This window comes from Pleurodeles waltl, chromosome 11 (assembly GCF_031143425.1).
Source record: "Pleurodeles waltl isolate 20211129_DDA chromosome 11, aPleWal1.hap1.20221129, whole genome shotgun sequence".
NCBI classification, from domain to species: domain Eukaryota; kingdom Metazoa; phylum Chordata; class Amphibia; order Caudata; family Salamandridae; genus Pleurodeles; species Pleurodeles waltl.
The window spans coordinates 986,504,618-986,526,118 of NC_090450.1; the positions used below are offsets into that span (position 1 = coordinate 986,504,618).

At 44.4% G+C, this 21,501-nt stretch overlaps 1 protein-coding gene across 5 annotated transcripts in view; it reads left to right on the top strand.

Annotated features, from left to right (window-relative positions):
* Positions 1–21,501, top strand: part of GNB1L (G protein subunit beta 1 like) — a 350,649-nt gene that overhangs the window by 95,573 nt on the left and 233,575 nt on the right. For 3 of the 5 annotated variants that reach the window (XM_069215300.1, XM_069215302.1, XM_069215303.1), the window contains exon 3: positions 17,686–17,770. The exons of the other annotated variants lie outside the window; for them this stretch is intronic. The gene's annotated coding sequence lies outside the window, so the exon portion shown is untranslated. The remainder of the gene's footprint in view (positions 1–17,685; positions 17,771–21,501) is intronic. 5 annotated transcript variants of the gene reach the window in all.

Below are 21,501 nucleotides of genomic sequence, written 5' to 3' on the forward strand. Positions count from 1 at the left end.
AAACCAGATCAACAATAGGAGGAAAATCGCCTTCAACATCATGAGGACTTGACAACAAATACTTCCTCATCTTGTACATCTCCAGAGGGAGGTCCAGGCTAGATCATGCCAACAGGCTCTCGGCTTTACAAAATGTCTGATCAACAAACTCCAAATGCGTCCAGAATTCCACCACCAGACAAGCTCTTGGGTTGAACAAATGAGACCACGTCACCCATGCCGTCAAGTCCTTCCACTGGCTGTGAGTGGCAGGAGAATATCCTTCAAAGCCTTCAACCTCACCAACAAGGCAGTTCACCATACTGGACCAAATTTCAGCTATCCAGATTCAATATCTTGAGCCCAAAGAAGGACCACTGATGAAGAGCCGCAGCACTTCTTACCATCCTGCTTTTCAGAAGACTCTGGGCGGGGGAGTACAAACATGCTCCGTATGGAGCATATTTCCTAAGAAAACATGAACAGTAGACAACCTGCTTCAATTCAGAAAGGCATTAAAAATATGGATTTTCCCAAAATAAGACTTGGGGACTGATTTAAAGTTTGGCGGAGGGGATACTCTGTCTCATCGGTGACTGATATGTGTAGTAGAAGGAGGGGTGGACTGCCTAGTGATGGTGCATTGCCCTGGGCATACACTGAATAAATGGATCACCTGTAAGGTTACCAGGCATCTCCATGCTCCAGTCCTGGGTAGACATTTTACAAAGCAATGCATTCTAGGATGTGTAGTTCTACTCCACCTCACTTGAGCCAGCTGCACCATGACTGTAGAAGGGAGCCTGACCTGGAATATGGTGCCTGTCCTGACATGGAGGCATTTGCACCTAATTATCTGGTGGTTAGAAACTCAACAACTTTAGAAAGGAGCCTCCCTGGGAGGGCTATTGGAGGTGGGGCGGATCTTGTAAAAACTAAGGTGGAGCGTAAGCTTTGATCAGTGAGCTGTATAATGTTTTTATTTTATTTTATTTTATAGTGTTGTAATTGCTACTTACAGAATGTTAACACGACTTTTCTTTGTCACAAAGGCACTATTTGTTGAAGTGCAACAGCAAACAGGAGACAACTCTGGGGATCCTGTACATGTTCCTTCCTATCTTTTGTTTGCTTCAGAAGCATTAAATGTACAGGTGAGGACAGTAACAGTTGTGTGTTGTAGATTACATGTAGCTTTTAAAGGGATACCATTTGAAAGGGCATATTACTAAGAAAAGGGTGGCTTGAAACAATGACATGGTTAATTTAGCCCCACATGTCACTCCACGCTCTGTCCTGATCCCACATCGTTAAGTCGTCCCTTCAGACGTCCTAAGAGACTTTTCCTGGCCAGACCAGAACACAAGTACAGTAATTATCCTTTATTGTGCTGGGGAGCTGGTAACCCTACTCCCAGGCAGCTGGGATTGTATCTTTCACAGGTATAATCTTTCCTTTGGTGCCCAGCTTGTCTTTTCTGGTGACATCACTGTACTGAATTGTAGTGATAGCTTTTGCAGCTTTGAAAGGGGCTTAAGACGTGGTCCCAGCTAAGCCCTTCTGCTGCTGCTGCACAGGGCCCTGGAGTATGGTGCACAGGGCTGGACCCCACACATGTACAAGGATGCCACTGGAGTGAAACCAGTTCAAAGGCAGGGCACCAAATGAATGAAATGGATATAAGACTCCACTTGTCCTCCCAGGCTCAGACAGTTGTGTTGTCTTCCCAGAGAAGAGGAGACGGGCAGGGGATCTGGTTACTGTTAAACTATTCAGGTGGGTCATAGGAGGGTTGGCACAGAGCCGGTGCACGCGGGACATTAGAGGGAAGACGCCAGTACCCGCAGTCTGGAAAGGGGGCACTACGGTCGCAGCCATGAGACGCGGTCCCTAACAAAGAGAACACTTGAGCTGTGCAGTTGGCTTTCTGTGGATGTGGCCCATGTGTCTTCAGAGTGAGTGGGTCAGTTTTTAGGGAAGCTGGCTCTGGAGTTGACTCAAGTGAGACCAGTACAGCAGTGGTTCCCAACCTGTGGTCCGGGGACCCCTTGGGGTCTGCAAAGCCTTCTCAGGGGGTCCACGACTGCTTAGAAAATTAAACAATATTAACAGATTAGGTCCCCAGATTTCAGTAATGACTCAGTGGGGGGTCCCCGGATTCCAATAATGATTCAGTGGGGGTCCCCAGGTTCCAGTAACGATAAAGTGGGGGCCCACAGAAGTCAAAAGGTTGGGAACCACTGAAGTACAGGATTCTGCTACCCTTGGGACATCCCTCCACACAGAGTCATCCCTACACAAAATTAGGGAGCTGGAGTGGCCAACAAGTGGAGTGTGTTGTACACCTCTCCGAAGTGTCCCGGTCAGTGCCAGCGCAGGGGTGGTCATGATGCTAGATCTCTGTAAACGAGCATGATTAGCCCACACTGATGGTGCCACTACTTAAAATATGACCAAGAGACAGAGGTGGTGGAATCTTCTTTTTATTAGAACACAGTACTCAGATATTATTTGTAAATATGTCCTGATCCCCGCTGATCCAGTGTGCACATTAGAAGAGAGAAGTGTTGAGAGATGCCTAAATTTCCTCTTGTTAGACTCTCGCTGCTGTCTAATCCAGTAACAGAATTCAGAGAGATCTGAAATATACAAGTGAGAGTAGTGTTAGTATGAATGGGAAACAAAGTCCACGTAGTGCATCAAGCATAGACATTGTCAGGCTAGATAGAACTGCACCACTATCACCAAAAAACACACACACACACACACTCTCACTCTCTCTTTCTCTCTTCCCCCCCCCCCCCCCCCCTTTTTTTCTTTTCTTTAGTGGGTATAGAGTATTTTAAACATTCAGGTGTGGCTGTGAAGGGAAGGTGAAAACACTCAATTTGGCTAACCTTGGAAGCAGATGCCAAAACCCATCCACAGAAATGAAACCCCTTTCCAAGATTAGCACATGGATTGTGTCAGAGGGGTACCTTTTTAGCTTGGGAGTGGTGGAAACCGCCCTCCCATTCTTTCAAGAACTGCTGAGTACTCATCCTTAAGATGGAGACCTCCAGCCTCTGCTGATGTGAGTCTGGTATGATCGGACTAGCTGGGAAGTCAGTGGCCCTGGTGGCTCAGGACTGAAACTTGGAAGGTCTCAAAGTAGGGCTGGTAAGGCTGTCTGGTTACAACCTATGCCAGTGGCTGACATAGCTATACTCAAGGGCAGGGAAACATGCAGGGACACAGACAGGGCAACCCGAATGGTACAGTGGCTCTGTGCTTGCTTCAGTAGGCGTTTGGTAGATGATGTGTTGGGACTAGTTGGGCCTGGTGAAGAGTGATGCACTCAATCAGCCACTGAATCTAGGTAGGAGGGCTCTTTTGAGCGTATCAAGCCATGGCTTCCGCTGTGGTTATTGTCAACACACACGTGCTGGGCTGAGCTCTCGATCTCAATAAGACTCCGAATACATCAAGTGCTAAGTATCTTCACGAGTGCCTTCTCTGGGTATGAGACTCCAGCCTGGGCTCCAGGGCCCTGCTAGAACCTCACCCAAGAACAAATGGGAGCTGAGAGATACGTGGCACAGACTACACCAGAGGAGGAAGGGAAGCGGCAGAGATGCGAAACGCAATCCGCAACATCATTAGCTTTACCTCCTATTGACTTGGCCTCACTCAAATGTATTACCTGTCCATGGTGCTCATTCTACATCTGCAGCTCCTGCCCTGAAATCACAAGCAAAGCAAACGAGGTGAGCAGGACACAGGATGGTTGCCTCTGGAGCGGCTGCTCATCGGTTGGTTAGAAGGTCGCCGTCCCCTCTGCCGGGTATTAATCTGCCGACAGGGCCAGATGCTGCCCACCTTAAATAATGCCATAGTTAGAGAGGGTCTGATTATCTCCAAAAGGGTACAAAATGGATTTCAGTACCACCTAAAAAGCGTCATGTAGAATTTCTGTGGAAACTGACATGATTGGCTGAATTCATCTCTACAAACTAAGACATGGATGGCTGTTTTCACACCTGGGGCCGTATTATAGACGTGCCCCGGGTGCGCAACGGGCATGTGCGCCCGCTTTGCACGCCCCGGGCACTTTGGTATTACAGATGGGGCCACATACGCTTGTGCAGCCCCTTCTGGTAATACCAATATAGGTGCCGCACATATTGTGCCAGGGCTATTACCAGAGGATGTTCTCTCATTCGCACCGCATTTCGTTGCCTCATGCAAATGAGGGGATCCCTTTGCTTCTGCGCCAGTGCCATATTAAAGACGTGGGCGCAGAGGCAAAGAAACTGTCGGGAGGTGCACGGACGGTAAAGGTGTCCCACTGTCAGTGCGTCCCCTGATGGCAGGACACTGGAGGGGTTAGGAGGGTCCCTTGTATCCTCTAGACATCCCCTGGCAAGCTGGTGCAGTTACCCACTAATCCCCCTTAAACATGCAGGTGGGCTGCAGCCTGAACAGTGAAACACGGAGCAGCTTTAAAGCAGCCCCCAGAGGCGCGTGAGTTTGCGGCTGCCCTGGGACGCAGCGCATTCATGCGAATCTGGTGCATTTTCCTTGTTTGTGCTGCGCACACCTTTTAAAAGGTGCGCCCGGCGCTAAAAATGAAAATGCGCCATATGTGTGATCTGGCCCCAGGAAAGCAAATCTGTGCAAGGCATAAAGGGGGGTTACCTTGCAACCCCTCTCGTTCTATCAAGGTGTTTATGAACCGTTGGAGGAGACCCACAAAGTTTTGATGTTACCTGGGAAAAGGTCAAGAGAGAGGAGCAGATAACTTGGTGGCAACCAGTACAAAGCTTTCTTCTCTCTGATGGTTGTGGTCCAGTTTAACTCATTCTTGCAAAGTAGGAAGATAAAAAATTCCAAGACTGAAATGGACTTATCTCTTATCCCTGAACCTTTCCACCCAAACTCATGATGAAGTGAATGAGACCTTTATTTAGTTAATTAAAACCACAAAATGGGTGGATTCCCCAACACACAACAGCAAACACTCCCTAATATTCATATTATAATTTGTATATTCTTAAAGACCAATAGAGTCCACCCAAGGGTAGCAAAACATTCTTAAACAATGAATCACTGTACAATAGCTTTAAAATATCACAATACATTGCAATCTCAAAATTCAGTATTCTTTAAAAATAAATGTCAGACCCTTGTATAAAATAATCACTCTATAACATCCTCTAAAGAAATAAGTTCCAATTTAATGTCACTGCTGGATAGTGGTGGTCTGGTTTAGCTAAAATTAATTGTAGTAGATTTCAGTCCTCCTTTGCGGTTAATGCATTGATTGCGTGTTGCATAAATTTGACTAGAGCGTATGACGGTTGCACATTTTCCCCCTATAGGGTGTCCCGAGCAGCCTCACTGGCCCTACGGCAGCCCCATTTTAAAAAGCTTGGCCTTATCCATTTAATTCTTATAGGTAAGCGGTAAGGGCAAATGCACACAATGTTTGTCAGGGACCCGCTCTTATAGCTGCATAAGTGGCAGGTAGTGTTTGACTGAATACACAAAGATCACGCTTGCTGGAATGCCAGAATTGGAACTAGAAAAGGCCGCGAGCAAAAGTGTCTGACTTTTTTTTTTTTAGACATCATGGATACCAAATATGCCTATATAGCATTATCTTTATAGGAATCGACTGTGTATAAGGAAAATAATCTGCTCTTAAAGGCTTTGAGATCAGCTGCACCTGAAATTTCTTTCACTTGTTTTTAATGGACTTTCTTGGTCTGTACCGCAGATGTTGGGGGAGACCCAAAGATTATCAGCCTGTAGAGTATGAAGTGCAAGTTTAAAAAAAAAATTCAAGAGGGCGTGCCTGGCAGAAGCTGAAAGGATAGCACATCAAATTGCTGCCTTCAATTGAGGGGCACTAGGTAATCACGAGTGCTGGCAAGTAACAAGAGTAGCAGAGTTAGCTGAGGCTGATGGAATTCTAGCCTTATGTGGCAATTATTTGTAGAATTAGAAAGTTTGAAGATATACTTAAAAAACTTTGAAAGTAGCCGCATACTGGCCATTCCCGGAAAAGCCAGGAGACCATATACAAAGATTGCAAGTACTTTGCTCGTATAACCATAAGTGGAAGTTTTACAGTAGGGTATTCAAGGTTGTTAGAAAGCTGTTTGATGGTGAACATAAGTTATGCTGCTTTAGAGTTTGAATAATCAAAATGCTGTTTAGGGGGGCCTTTTTCATCGAATCAGACTCCTAACTACTGAGAACTCTTCGTGTTTGATACTGCACTGACAAGCCCATAGTAATACTCCAGGAATTGTAAATTTATGACGGTGTACATAAAATAGAAGCCGTTGTGTTACTGTTCCTGGATTCCGAGAAGACTTTTTACGATTGGGTGTTCACCAAGACACCTTCTTTTGAGAATGCTTTGAGAATGCTGGCTGAGCAACATTGTAAGAAATGTGCCCTGGCAAATTATGTTTGACTCATTTCTGATTGTAATCAATGAGTGCTGGTGGGCGATAGTCATCAAAGCCAGGGGCATCAGAAGGGAGTTCAGCGATAAGGAGCCTTCCACAAAGTCAACCAGACTATCAAGACTTTGAAAGTTCCAAGCATTGTCCTTTATTTGCCAAACACAGTTGAGCTGACACGTGGTTGCACTTTATGTTGCTTTACCAAGTGCACAGATTCTTTATTTAAGAATATCAAACAAATGGCAGACTGCATTGTGATGCTACGATATCTATTCTCTCCATTTCTGTTTGCTCTTAAATTCAGCTCCTGGTTTACATGCTCCAGAGACCCCTTTTTGGAGTTCAGATGCTGTAGACTGCCTTTTCTTTGGAGGTCATGAACACAAGCTGATCATGTTTATTGATGCAGTTCTGGTTATGCTGAGGGATCTGGCTTTGTCAATATTGTGGTTGATATTCTTGCTTGAGGCCTTATCTGGCTTCACACTCAAAGCATAATCAGAGACACTACATCTATAGTGACTCACAGTTATTTAAGAGGGTCTCAGAAAGCATCATATATTTTCGTACCCAGATCAGTAGTTCTGTTTTTTTGATAGTGAGAGCCCACATTTCTAGAGTGGTTGTTTCCAACTGCTCTTTGTTTTTCACAACATTTGTCAGCAGTGCACAAGACACTGCTACCCAGGATGTGCACCAAAATAGTGCCTCCTTCTGGATCCCTGGCAGGTATGTACATGGTATTTCTACAGTGTGGTGGTTACTGCCCTCTCACGTGATACTTTGGAGGGATTGGAAGGTTGGTGGAAGCTGATACTATTTCAAGGGACATACCCATGGTCTACGTGCGTCTCTCCATTAAAGTTCTCTTGCCTTCCACAACTGTGATACTTACTTTTCCCCGTGCATAGTAGGCTGCTGTTTGTTGTGCGCTTCATGTTAAAAGTATTGTGTATAGAGTGAAGCAGACTGTGAAAATAGTGTTTGTTTCCTCTTCAGGTTCTCCATTTATTCTTTTAAATTACTTCATGCAGCTGTCCCTGAGCAGTTTACTTTCCAAAGATAGCTGGCATTTAGAATGGCAATGTGTTCTCATGGTTCCTGAATAATGTTCTTGTTACACAATTCATTTTGCTTTGTCTGGACTCCTGAAGGTGATGGAATTCTTTGCTGCAGCCCAGTGAGATGTGTAGTGGGAACAATAATATGCTTTTTACAGTAGTGGCTTGTAATGAAGAGTGATCGCATATGGTTCTTGTAAGGTAAGTTTAATGTGGGATGGAATCACTTCCGTGCATCTCCATCTCCTGTCAGACTTTCAGGAAAACATACCTTCAGTCCCCAGTCACCAATTTCTATGCCCAGAAACGGCATGAACGCTCTACGCACCAAAAGGATGAAAAAAAGGTGGAGCGTCAGGTTAAGGGAACAGGTGAGGAGAGAGAATAGTGGACATTTACCGTCCCATTTGAGCAGACCAAAAGTCAATAAAACATATTCCTCCTGGTAATGATAAACACAATGTTAACATAATATAAAACTTAGCACACAAGAACAATAGTGAGAGATGCTATATACAGACAGATTAATCTTGCAGATGCCTCCACAAAAGTCCTTTACTCTACTTTTTGTCTTCACTCTATCAGTGATGGTTTTCACCATCATCATTGAGATCCACACTGACCTCTCCGAAGTTGAAACACTCAGCCATTCTATAACTGTTGTTCTACCTTGAACACCTCATTAGGGGAACATCATTGTCCTCACTACATTTGTTGTCCTTGATTTTATCAGTACCTAAAATATGACCTGTCGACATTTGCTAAATTTGCAACCCTTCTCATGTTCCAACATTTGACATTTTGAGTAATCACACGTCCCTTGTTCACTTTAACCACTCTAATGTGGGATGGGTACATGGTTTTACCTTTAATGCAGTCATGGGATGGTTTGATTCTGACTATTTCACCTAATCTGCTGTTGTTCATTGTGACTTTGTATTGCATATCATTTGTCCCTTTTGCCACCAGCTGTTTGGTGAAGATCATCTCCATGTGTGACTTGAATTCTGGCAACTGCTTCTTCAACTACAATGAGCACATTTATAGCATGAAATGTCTGCCTCTGAGGAAGAAAAATAGACTTACTGAGCTAGTAGAATTGTGGCTGATACGATAAGCCCAAAATAATTTTTTATGGTATTATGCACAAAGTGTTAGTTTGCACGGCTATCTTGACCTAGTCCTTCAAATAATGGTTGAAACTTTCCACTTGTCTGTTGCACTGCGGATCATATAGTGCAAACATAATGTATTTAATGTGGTACATTTTAATAAATTCCTTCATGTCGTCAGACACCATTTGCATCCTATTGTCTGTGACGAGATACTCATGGAAACACTCTTTATTGAAGATACCCTACAAGAAATTCGAAACAGTTTTGGTCATGATGTCCTCCACAAATTTGACTTCAGGACACCTTGAGTGATAGTCTCTTAACGCCAAAGTAAATTACGTATGATTTGGCAAGACATTGATTGGTCTGACAATATTAAACACAATTTGTTGCCATGCTTATCCTGGCCGCGGCACAAGGTGCATGGGTAGACGGGTAGTAGACACATTTTTGTCATCAAAAGCACATTTTTCGCATTATCTAATTGAGGCGTTGGCATCCACGCCATGACGCAAGGACATCAAAAATATGCTCGCAATCTATTCTTAAGGTAAAGCATACCAATATGATAATGATGTCCATTTTGTAAAATAGAGGGCCAGATGCCTTCAGTTGGAGTGCGTTTATCAATCTCATGACCAGGTCTTCCATTGTGCGCAGTTCCCGTGCAGTGTGACAAAATGAGATAATCACCCATCTGTTAGATATTCTTTAATCATTTTTAAAAGTTCATCTACATCATCTGCAGCTGTGCATTCCTGTTTTGAAATGCTCTGAAATTGATTCATCACTTCATGAAGTGCTGAGACTACATCAACCTCTTTATCTTTCATTTGCCCCATTCTCAAGATGTCAGCTTAAAACAGACAAGATAGGCAGATGAGGTAAGTAGTTTTTGTCAGGTACATATTTGACCTCACAATTAGACTATTCAAACTTTGAGCATAGCTGAATTGTCGATGCAGTAGCAGATAACCCTCCACCACAGTATAAGATGGCCACTAAAGGTATATGATCTGTTCTGAGGATTCATTTGTTTCCCCAAACTTAATATTTAAAGTGATCACAGGTTCATACGCAAGCAACAGTTCCTAGCATGCTTCGGGGGATGGTAAAGTTCTGGAGGCAAAGACCACATTCCTGTACAAGAGGTCTTCAGGAATCAAAAGAAAATTCAGTTCACTTTTCTGTACAAGGTGTCTTTGGGAATCAAAAGAAAATCCAGTTCACTTTTCTTTAAGTTCTTTTCTTTTTTTATTCTTTGTCTTTCACCTTTCACCTTTTCTTATGGTCTTTAAGGAATCCTATAATTAACATTTAGATTTACTTTCATAGCATAAGGGAAAATAAACATATAACACTATCCACTTGCAGCATCTCTCACTCTGTTTCCCTATTCAGAATTCCTGGATCTTCCAACAGGTTAATGCCCATCTTTCTGTTCATCTGGTCGTTGCCATGAAATTTCAAGGTATGGCCCTACACTTTAATCTGAACATAGTCATAGTCTAGGTTTAAACCACATTTCACAAGTTTCCTTATTTGTGGTTTTGATAATGGAGATTTTATTATGTTTGAATACATTCATGGGCTCGTGCACATTGTGAAACTTTCTGACCTGGAGGGGTGACACAGTTTGGTACCTTGAAGGCAGCCTCTATCGCTCCCAGCCGATTTGTATGACGGTAACCTGTGGAGAGCCCTATTTGCCCTAAAATCGCAAGTACAGTTCTGGAAAAGCTTGTGCTTAGCCAACACAAGGAAAATGGGGAAACAAGCTCCACCGTATTGCGCTGAATCAGCTGCAATTGCGGACAGAGGCCGATGCGGCTCGGAGCCCCATCGTTTGAGGTTTACTGCTTAGCGGCGCAACTTCATTTAGTTTAGTGGTGGTTAGCGGGGAGCTTCAAGTAGAAGACTTGCAATTGGTCCATTCCCTTGTCACTGTCTGTGCTCCGGGATTTCCTGTTTCCCACAATCACTCTTCAGGCCCCACGGTCAATGGAAGTCACTATTGCCCGCAGATGTCTAGATAGGGTCTCCTGCATCACATTCCACCACATGCTCCTGCACTAGGAGAGCCATGCTGCCATGCTTCCCTGTACCTTATTCAGTTGCTGACTTGAGGAGCTGGCATGAGTAATCCTTGACCATGGCGGGTGATACCTTAGCGGGTCTTCAGCGAGGGCAATATCTCACATACCGGCAGCTTCGCAATACGTGCTGTGTCCTCTGGTCCACACAGGACGAGGAACCTCAAACGCACTCTGTCCTGCAGACACTACTACATATTAGGGCAGGGCATCACCAGCTATTGTGGCTATGCAAAGCAACACACTGTGATCCCACTGACAGCCTTGTGGAGCAAATGGGAAGATAATATCGGAAGGGGACTGCAGGACACTGAATGGGAACAGGTTCTAGAATTTGCCCAACGAGTGTCTGAAAGTCTGATTTAAAAGCATACAATTCTCCATTTTGTACTGAGCCTACCTGACACTAGATCAACTCAACTGCTACTTCCTACAGCGCACTTTTGCTCCCCCTGCCGTCATTCAGCCTCTGTCGACCTATGGCATATGTTGTAGTCTTGCCTGGCCATGTCCGCTTACTGGCATTTTTTACAACACTAAGCTTACCAACATCAATACATGGGAGGGCTGCGCCTTCGGCATTTTCAAATGTAGGAAACACACAAGATGTGGCCACACTTTGCCAGCTTGGCTCTCCTTCTTGTTAAGAGTCCTTGCCCTGCAGTGGAGGACAGATCAGACCCCAACGGTAGCTGCATGGTGCGGAGCGCTGTGGAAATGGGGCAAGATCATGGGCGAGGCCCTGCAATATGAGGAGGTCCAACACCTTCGTTAGAAGCCAATTTGTATGGCTGTGGATGCTCTGCTGGACCACTTCCTGCAACTCACTTGGGATGATGGTTTGCCCCTGTCCACTTCATAAGCTGAGTCCATCCTCTACTAACTGTTTCAGGGTGCCCACCTGTGCCAGGCCATATCCTGTAGACTTTCCCTACCGGTGGTAACCATTGTCTCCCTGGGCAACCATGAACATACCCAGCCAACTATCAGCCCCCTTTGTCAACTACTGTGCAGTTGAACCCTTTCCCTAGCTCCACCCCACACCCCCCAAACACAGTATCCCTGTCTTCCTCTGAGTCCAGATTGCTCTACCTTTCCCCAAGTCGGGGGCACCCTCTCAGTTAATCAAATTGATTCATTAGCCAGTAACTGCTTAATACATCCACAACTCTCACCCGTTATTGATCTGTCTGAATGACTGTGTTGCTTATTTCATTGTCTTGCATGTTTGTTGTCATTAAGCAACCACGAAGACTTCGCTCCTGTACTGTTTTCTGGATGCCTTACACGAGAAGTACCACTGGTATTGTTTGTAAATAAACCCCCCATTAAAAACAGTTTTGAAAAGAATGTGTTCGTGCACATTGTGATCGAACAGCACTCAACCTTTATAGCTGGTTTCCACTGTAATGGTACATTCTTCATTGACCCAGGAAGGCTTTAATGTAAAGCAATAGCATTTTTGGTAGATTTAGAGGCTCCCTGCACGAAATCCTGACCCTTCTGTATTATTTCACTCAGGCGTCCAACTTGTCAGCAAAATCCACCATAATTTACCTCAGTATTTGCACAACTCTGTGTAAGACAGCAGTTTCTCCCTTCAATCGGGGGATGTTGCCGTGTTAGTGTTATTCACACATCTTCTTTCTGCACTATCCCTTCAAATGCACTGGAGACTCCTGGATAGTCTACTCTTGCTTGAAAGAAGGGGCATTTGTCCACACTTAAACCAAGAGTTCCTTGAATACCCATAAATATACCTAATGCTGTATGAGTACAGGAGACTCCATGTCGATAGTGTAGATAAAATGTAATCTTGGAAACATTTTACACGTTAATCTAAGTACTTGTTGATGTAGAATATTGCTCTCCTAAAGACCCAGGAGGCTGATGCTAAACTGAATTGCATCCTTTTAAAACAAAATAAACCAAAAGGAGTAATAAATGTAGTTGGCACTCTGAAATCCAATTTCAATTCTACTTGCTGATATACATTCTTAAGGTTAAGTTTGGAATATACTAGTTCCGCCTATAGTGGAAATCATCTTGTGGTTGTTAGGAGGCGGATGATTGTCGGGTAAGATGGAACTATTCAAAGCTCTTAGGTCAGTACATAAACATAACTTGCTGTTACTCTTCTTAGGCAACACAATGGGGGACATCCACTCACCAGATTCTACGTATATTATGTACAGAGCAACCATTACCTCCAACATCATTTGAAACTCCTTCCTCAAGCTGATGGCTAAGGCCCAAAGAATTTGTGTAACAGGGGTGACATTTTCTTTGAAAATAATCTTATGCTCAAACTCTTGCATTTTAACCAAAGAGCCACAAAACACTGGGAAACACGTATTCTATCTTTGTACCTCAATTTTCTTCACCTAACTACCAAAACCTGTTCAGAATGTCACAGGTTTAGAACAGTCTATGGGGGTCATTCTGAGTCTGGCGGGCGGCGGAGGCCGCCCACCAGACTTCCCCCCTCCAAAATACCGCTCCGCGGTCGCAAGACCGCTGAGGGTATTTTGGCTTTTGCACTGGGCTGGCGGGCGACCGCCAAAAGGCCGCCCGCCAGCCCAGTGCAAAAACCCTTCCCACGAGGACACCGGCTCAGAATTGAGCCGGCGGAGTGGGAAGGTGCGACGGGTGCAGTTGCACCCGTCGCGAATTTCACTGTCTGCAAAGCAGACAGTGAAATTCCTTTTGGGGCCCTCTTGCGGGGGCCCCTGCAGTGCCCATGCCATTGGCATGGGCACTGCAGGGGCCCCCAGGGGCCCCACGACAACCCTTACCGCCATCCTGTTCCTGGCGGGAGAACCGCCAGGAACAGGATGGCGGTATGGGCAGTCAGAATCCCCATGGCGGCGCAGCTCGAGATTCTAATGGGCAGCGGAAAACCGGCGGGAGACCGCCGGTTTTCCACTTCTGACCGCGGCAAAACCGCCGCGGTCAGAATGCCCTGCGGGGCACCGCCAGCCTGTTGGCGGTGCTCCCGCCGACCCTGGCCCCGGCGGTTCCTTACCGCCGGGGTCAGAATCAGGCCCTATATTCTGTGCTAATCCTACCACCTTAGTACACACACACCCACTTTTCTGTGCCACATATAGTTTGATATAGGACGATATTGTACTCAAAGGGCACTGCGCTCACACGAGGCTCCATCTACTCTTTCACCAGTTGGTTGTGACTTATAATAAACAATTGATAAGTAATGATGGTGAACAGGAATCCTGAATCTGCCATTACTTCTGAATCTTCTTCAACAAATAAGAGAGTCCTTGACAATAGTGACAGTACATAAAATCTTGATCAAGACCTGCTGAGGTACAGTGAGTCAGTGTAGCTTTTAAAAGTCTCTGTGATATAGTTGTACTCCCGGAGGCACAGATTACACGTAACCGCCAAATGTTTTATTCACTAATGTTTCATCAAACCTAGAGTACAGAACGTCAAGGAGCAGTACTACACCGTGGTCTAAATGCAGAAATATCCATGTGTTAATAAGTAGTGTATGCAGCCCAGAAAAAATGATAGACAAAAGAGATTTTTGTCAATGATCTCCCCAAAGACATTAGGTTGAAACAAATGGTTGCATTTGATCTGTCAGCAAATGGATGCATTTCTAGAGATTTCATGGAGACTCAAACCTGCAGTACTACTGTCATTCCCTATATGTCCTCCAAGAAAATATATGGAAGCATTCTTCTTATTTATGTAATGAAGCAGTAGATATCCTCACGGATATTACATCTGGCTGACATTCTGCAATAGCATGGTCGCGATGAAATGTGCTTGCCAAGATTGTATAGGGACAAAAAGATACTGCACTTAAACTCACAAGTGAAAGATATTCATGAAGGCTTTACTTGCAGATTCTGGGGTGCAGTACCGCTGTGTAATGATATTTGTGTTTTGACCACTGACTCCACGTTGCACTTAGCCTAGCAGCACAGCGTCACATTAGTGACCACCAGCTTCATTTTGCCGATTGACTTTATTTTAGCATCATCCACCGCCTCGGTAAAAGCTGCAAGTATTTTTTCATGCCCATGTTATGCAATGTGCTTTTTGCTCATGTTTTTATTCTGCGTGTCTGCATGTTCTTTCTCACCAAGTGCTTAGACTGATAAGAGTGTGCTAAGATGATGTTTATGGTACGGCAGGGAACGGTTTGGTTTTGAAGAGGGCACCTTGGGATCTTGGCCAATTCCGACGTCTTCCTTTCAAAACTGACCTGAAGTAGCCAGCATTTTTTTATAACAAATAGCGGAGCGAGGGGGGGGGAGTTTATAGAATTCTCCTCTCTGGCTTAGGGTATGTAAGAGACCCAGGATTGGTGGTGGGGAGATTCAGAGACCTCAGTCAGGTTTGAGACGTCAATGCCTGACATCTCCCGTGAGGGTAGATCGCTCTTTCTCCTGACAGTCGATCTTGGGGGTCTCCGACTTGATGCTACTGAGAGAAAGATGAAGGAGCAACTGTGCCCCATGGTGATGAATTTTTTTAAATTATTTGCCTTGCATTGTGCATGTATGTATATATGTGTATATATATATATATATATATATATATACATATATATATAAATATATTTGTGTCTTTGCGTATATATTTGCTGTTTCTAGAGATTCTTTTCTGTGTGTGTGTGTGTGTATGTGTCTAGATGTCGTCACAGAGGTTCAAAATAAAACAAACACTGTATATCCTACTCCAGGAAACGATGTGAAAAATACAGTGGTGTGTCCCTTTGGTGATGTAATCAATGAAGTAATTTGTTATATAAACTCTGATGTCATATCTATAGCTGCATTTGAAAGTGTTATGATTTTACATCTAGACATAATTAAGGAGCTTTTTGTGTTTCTATATTTTGGTTCAGACTGTTATTACCACTTCAACTGATTTTTTTTCCCCGATAATTTACGTTTTTTATTAGTAAATCAGAAAACAACCATAATGTAAATATTTCTTATCAAAGGTTTTGCAGTTATTTTTGGGACATTTTATAATGTTATACTTCGTCAACTGCCTGGAATTTTCTTGAACCTTATGATCCAGTACCCTTTGTGCACGGCTGTAGTCACTGGCCAAGGAGGTGGCTCTCAATTTCACCCTTCCCCAGTACCGACATCTACAGTACATGCAAGTCCACGCTGTGGTGCTCCTGGCTCAGTAGCCGCTGGGCACAGCCAGCAACCAAGCTAGTATTCAGTAGTCACTCAGTGAAGCCTTTGGCCATGCTTAATAGCAGTAACCTTAACGCTGAGGGCATCTTGTGATATACTGTAATCCAGTAGAGTTGAAACCAATCCGAACTACATGTTATTACAGTTGGTATATTCCATTTTTTTTAAAATAGTTTGTGCCATTTTAGACACAGCCCAATCGAATGCAGATCAGGCTTAGCCCCATCCCATATGAAGCAGTCCAACCTGTACTGTTAGGTCATGTTACCGCTGCATAGGAACCAAAACAACACGAATCGTGTTTCATCAGTGTTAGGCCTTCTCAGTGTGGTCCAGCTTTAGTACTCTGACACTGTGAGCTTGAGACCCAAGTCTAGACAAACTTGTGCCACTGAGGGCAACTTCCTGAGAAATACATAAAGTGATGGATGAACTGCTTGAATTAATCTGGGTTATTACTTTTGGTGAACAGTTGAAGAGTGGAGATAATCCATCATCAATGCCAGACCATATAACCAGTGACTGAGAACACAGTCCACACAGAAACATTTCATTTTGTTGAACCTCATGAAGCATTTCTGTCTGTTGTTTTCTTTCTTCTTTGGAGATTGTGACGGGATCTCAGGCCCTAAGTGTGCAAAAGAGTTGCTTTTTTGCCCTCAAGCATGACATCAAAATCATTTGACTCATTCGGAAAACAGAGCAGTCGAAAAAATGTCCCACATAATCCCTTACACACAGGGCCTAGGGAACCTGTAGGGAGGACTTTGTTCCACCCTGAGCACTGTACGTATGATCATCGTGGCAGGAATGTGTCTGAATCAGAGATTTGTAGAGCGCAGACTCGGGTGGAAGGCCACGGAGTGCTGCGAAATGCAGCTGTAGAAGGACAGGGAACAAACAGAGGCATATGTACTGTAATATTAGGGAGTTTGGGGGGGGGGGACCAGAAGGCCTGGGGCTCCAGAAGTGGTCTTTATTGATAACTGATGAAAAAGTCCTCCAAGAGATCAGATGGGTCATCCATTCGTTTCTGAACTCCAGGAAACCATAGCATCTCAGGACAGTCTGTTTGAACGGTTACTTCACATATTAGGAAAAGTAATTCGGAAGAGCAGTCAATGAAGGGACGCTTGAGGCACAGAATGAGAGTGTCCCTCTGGTTCTCAAAGGGTAAAGAAGCGAGTACAGATGCGAAGAGGGCGAATACCAGCACTGGGCACATTGTGAAATGCCTGAGATCCAGTGTGACCCACAGAAGGCCTTCTTGGTATATGTACTCCATCAAAGAAACTGCCTTTTAGGTAAAGTTTGACATTTCTTCTTAACTAGTGATGGTCTAATCCCAAAAAGCAGAAAGAAACCATCAAATGTGGATACACAAAGTTAAGTTTTTCAATTAAGAACATGCACATGGATATAAAGAGAAAAATTGCAGTGGGGGCAGATAAATCTGTTGGTCATAGTTAATTAAATTAAAAGGGACGTTTGACAACTGAGTAGGTGGTGTTTGTTTAAAAAATAAATAAAAGGGTTATTCTCCATCCTATATGCCAAGATTTCCCAAGACATCCCAAGGGGTTGATATGAGTAGTTAATGGTGCGGGATTGAAGTATGGGTGTAGGTAACCAACGTTTGTAGTATGTTTAATTAAGAATTACTGTTTCCCAAGTTTGTAGTGAATTCAGCAAAACTGCTCTCAACTATGAGCCTGTCTTCTCTCTTTTGTAGTTCGGTGACTGTTGTATTTGTCTTACTTACATGTGACTCTTTTGCTCCTGTTTTATCCTAGGCTCTGTAATCTAGTGTGTTTTCGGATTTTTGCATAAAGAATTAACAATCAAACTGTCCCAGGATTACGTTTGTCTTCTGGAAAGGTATGTGTGTGTTTTTTTTTTACCTCCCCATTTTTAGGTTGTTCATAAGCTTTGGACCTCGTGTATACTTTTAGTATACTTATTATGCCTTAAAGCGATTTAATTTGTTGATTGCAGTGTCCTTTAAAAATTATTGCTCACTAGTGGCCAGTTCTGCCTTTTTCTCCCTCCTTTTTCTGTTTCAGAGCAGTGACCAACTACTGTATGATTCCACTTTGGTTTCTTTATCTGTTGCTGTGACTGACTATTTTTGTTATTTCTTTGGTGCCCCCTTTTCACTGTGGGTGTTTTAGGCTGGTAGCTGCCTGCGTTTTATTGCAGCATTCCGTTCCTCCAATCTCCTCCCATGTAGCTGACATTTGTTCGACTTTATTCCAGTGCTGTCCTCGTTTACCTATGGCTCCTAAAATAAGCTTATTTTGCAAAAAAAAACCACCAGATTCTTTAGCTCACTGCTCATGAAAGCCACAATATGCCCTTTCCGGTAGAATGTAACCAAGCCTTAGAAGCAATTGTGTGAAACTTGCTTAGCCTCGCATCTCGAGTCTCTCTCTCTCTCCAGGGCCCCTCCCTGCTAGCACTCTCTACATCGCACACAGGGCATTACTTATCTCCTTTATTGGGGCCATAAATCTTCTCAGGCTGCTCTGCTTGTTAAAATGCGAGGCAAGAATGCCTACAAGACTTTTCATGCTGTTAAAATGAAAAGAAAATACTTTTCAAGCCTTATTTTCCAATTAATGTCCAGACATTTACACAACGCGAGGTAGTGAATTCATCTTCTCATCTCTCCTCAAGGGCTTATGATTTCTGCTGTCAGTAGCCGGCAGTGACCACCAAAACATGGCAGGAAAAGACAAAATTGAGACAGGATTGACCAATGTATGTGGCAAGAAAAGTCCAGTTCTGAATTTACAGTGCCAATAGCTCTAACTCAAGAAAATGCTAGACCTATTGCATTGCAAATGCTTGTTTATTGTGTGATGAATTGGAGTTGTGTGAACAGGCCTTCACAGTGACCATCAAACATTTTATACAGAACCCGACTTGAACTAAAACATGTTCTTTGACCACCTCCATGGCTCCCCAGTGATAGAACTGACAAAGGTTTCTTAGCAATCAGTGTGTAGGTGAAGGTCCTTGCAGTGTGTAATAGCTACTCACCATGCTGCATTTTTTTTCTTACTTTTTCCCCAGTGGGCTCAACATTTGTGAGACTACTGGCGGGGTAAGGGGTACTGCATTTTTTTTTTGCACCCTGTGTTCACCCCACCCATGTTTGTGTGTGGATCCTGCCCACGCACAGCCTATGGGGAACAGGACGTATGTTGGCAATTTTCAGTAGCTACACGGGTGCAGGATTTTCCAGCTGTACCCCGGGAGAAGAGCTTGCTATCTCTCTGAATCCACAAGGTAGTATTTAAATACATTCCCAATTAGATACTTTCTTTAACTCAATTAATTTGGGTATTTCCGGCTTCCTCTTAAGTGGCAGGAACATAGCATATATCTTCTTATATCTTAATTCTTCTTATATCAGAAGTCGTGTCTCATTTGTCATTGTAGCCTCTGGTCTCTGCCTCTAGATTTAAAGTTCTGAGCTAGTTACTCAATGAAAGGCAGTATTACCTACACGTACTGCTAACAAAAGATGTCTTCAACACTCCAGAAGTATCTCAGATCCTTCTCCTGCATTCTTGCAATCGGACCAATAAACATGGTAATAAAAACAGATTTATAAATAACTATCTCCAAATCTACTTTGATGACCAGTTGGCACAGTAAAAATACTTCAAAATAAAGAGGTGTCTCGTTTGTGAACGCTGTGATAGATGAGGAAGTTCTATGGTACGTACTCCAGACTCCTCACTGAGGTTTCCCAATTTCTAGGTAGGACCTCAAAGGTTCACTGCCCCCGCCCCCATGCATAGGAAGGACCTGCAATGCCCTTGCAGCTTCACAGTCCACAGGTAGTACCTCAAATACTTGGCACAGCCTTTCCAATGCATAGGTAGGGTCAGGGGTGGCTCCTCCACTAAGGTGGAGGAGCGTTACCCTGCAGCTTTCAAGTAGAAGGGGAAGGAAAAATATAATTATAATAATTAAGCGATATTATAATTTTATTTTTCCTGGGGACCGGGTTATGGTGGGGCGGGGTGAGGCTGGATGACGACAGGAGGAGTAGTTTAATGTGCACAATAAGTGCGCATGTCTGTTTGCCCTTCTGTGTTCGGCCAGCCAAACAGACATGCACACTTTGCATTTCGCCACCCAGCAGTATTTCCCAGCCAGTTGCAGAAAGTACACAGGCCTTCACTCCCTCTGTAAGTGCCGAAGCAGGGCGCTCACACCAATCACGACCCTGCTGTCATGCTGCTGACAGCAGCGTCATGATTGGCTGTGCGCCTGTGTGCTGCTGGGAAGAGGACGGAGGAGATGCGAACGCGTCTCCAAAAGAAAGAGGTAAGTGTTTTTTTAAATGTGTTTATTTATTTTATCCCCCCTCACCCCGCCAACTCTGTTCAGTGGCAGGCGCCACTGGGTAGGATCAGCAGACCTTATGTGCTCCCAGTGCCTAGGTAGAACCACAGAGGCTCAGTGTACTCCATCTCCCTAGTGCATATGTGGGGCAGCAATCCTCGGCTGCTTCCCAGTGCATAGGCTGGAGATCCAATGCTCAGCACCTCACCCCCCCCCCCCACACTATGCATCCAAGGGGGGGTCTAGAGTGCTTGGTGCAGCTTCTGAGTGTGTTGGTGGAAGCTCAAAGGCTTAGTGCAAATCCTCCTCCCCATTCACTAGCTGGCATACCTCAGTCCTAGAGTGTCTAGTGCAGCCATGCCACTGAATGTAGGTAGGGCCTTAAATGCCAAATACAGCCCCCCACCCCCAAAGAGGCAGGTAGGACCTCAGAGGCTTAGTGAAGCACCCCAACATAGATATTTTCTTCAATGCCTAGTGCAGTTACCCTCCTGTGAGCAAGTAGGGCCTCACATGCATAGTTCACCAAACTCTTCCTGGGTGCAGATGGGGCCTCCGATGCTTAGTGAAACCCTACTCCACGCCTCCCACATAGATATTGTGTCCAGTGCCTTGTGCAGCCATCCCCGTGTGCCATGTCTGCAAATAGGGCCCCGGATTCTTAGAGCAGCCACCTCCGGGTGCAGCTAGGGCCTTGGGTGCTTAGTGAAGCCCCACCCCACGCATCTCACATAGATATTGTCTCCAATGCCTTGTGCAGCCATTGTCCTGTGTGCCATGTCTGCAAGTCGGCGTGTTTTGCGACTGCATTCACGGTCGCAAAACATTCCTACATGCCAGTGCGATTCGGTATTAGGAAGGGACGCCCTAAACACACCCCGTCCTAATACTGAATCACAAAAGCAACATGCGATTCGGTAAACAAGTTACAGAGTCTCATTTTACTTTGGTACATAGGAAAAAGCCTTTGTGACCGGGAAAATGCTTTGTACATCTCGCCCTTAATCTGCACCCAGCACCATCCACTAGGAACCGCACCAGAGAAAAATTCTGGATATCTTCCACACCCAATGGAATTCTCCATTAGCGCATACAAAAAAATTGACATAACAATCAAACTCTAGCGCAGTCCAGCAATATTACCATTGACAATAAACCATATCAGCAGGTAAAGAAGTACGCACCAAGAACACACAAGAGCTCAGACAATACCATTCAAACTCACACTGGGTGCTGGAAATGACCATCTT